At 34.2% G+C, this 956-nt stretch overlaps 1 protein-coding gene across 1 annotated transcript in view; it reads right to left on the bottom strand.

Moving 5' to 3' along the window:
- The window catches only part of LOC119584944 (E3 ubiquitin-protein transferase MAEA-like), a gene marked incomplete in the record, with an annotated part of 16,844 nt that overhangs the window by 14,958 nt on the left and 930 nt on the right, over nt 1-956 (bottom strand).

The raw sequence follows: 956 nt of genomic DNA, 5'->3' as shown, positions 1-956 counted from the left end.
ACTCCTATATAGATCAGCCCAGGCCCCATAGCCCACTGGGCCATGGAGCACACAGGAAAGTGTTGTGCATCAATTTTGCTAAAGCCATTTTTTCACCATAGAAAGAACTGCTACTTTAGGTTTTGAAAACTATTAGTAAAGAAATTTATGCACTGGAATTACTGAAATATTATCTTGAACATGGAATATTATGTGTACTGATAAGAACATGTTTTCAAGACCCCAATGGCTGAAAAGAGGAGCTCAGCAAAGAACTGCAATGGGGATAGTCCTTTTTTGTATTTACACAACTGTGTGCCCTAATTGCTTCAGAAACATGGGGCAACTTTCTACATATTTGTGATGATAATCAGTATTCTATTTCACAAAAAGTAACAAAGGAAAAATAAAGAAGAAGGATGGTGTGATTCAGGGAGATATCGCAAAATTGATGCATAAAGAGTGTATGACTACTGTATGACGCTGAGCAGTAGAGAGGCAGTCTGCAAATGGGCTTCATTGTTCTAGAAAACTCTGCTTCAAGATTAACCAATAAATAACTACAAGTTGTCATGACCAGCAAAATCACAGGAATAATCCAGATATGATTAAATAACTCCTACTCAAGGATTCATAATTAGTACAAATAGTCGTGACACTTACAAAATGCTATCTGATGTGCAGCCCTATGGAATATATTTTATTGGGCAGGATGAGATGATAACAACAGAATAAAAGTAAAAGTAAAAGTAAAATGATAGCTCTACAGACTAATCCAAAATACTCAGGATAAGATACATAGCCTAACAATGCTAATCATTTTTTAAATATTACAGTGGTATAATCCATTATACAAATCCTACATATTACAAAATTTTGCATCATATAGATGTAGCCTACAACATGTTACTTATTTCTTAAAATTTACTTGGGTTATGATGTATTCCATGCATATCCAAAACAAACACTACAAACAA

Source organism: Penaeus monodon, chromosome 19 (genome assembly GCF_015228065.2).
Source record: "Penaeus monodon isolate SGIC_2016 chromosome 19, NSTDA_Pmon_1, whole genome shotgun sequence".
Taxonomy (NCBI): Eukaryota; Metazoa; Arthropoda; class Malacostraca; order Decapoda; family Penaeidae; genus Penaeus; species Penaeus monodon.
The sequence above is the reverse complement of the archived record's forward strand: the minus strand, read 5'-3'. Positions and strand labels throughout refer to the sequence as shown.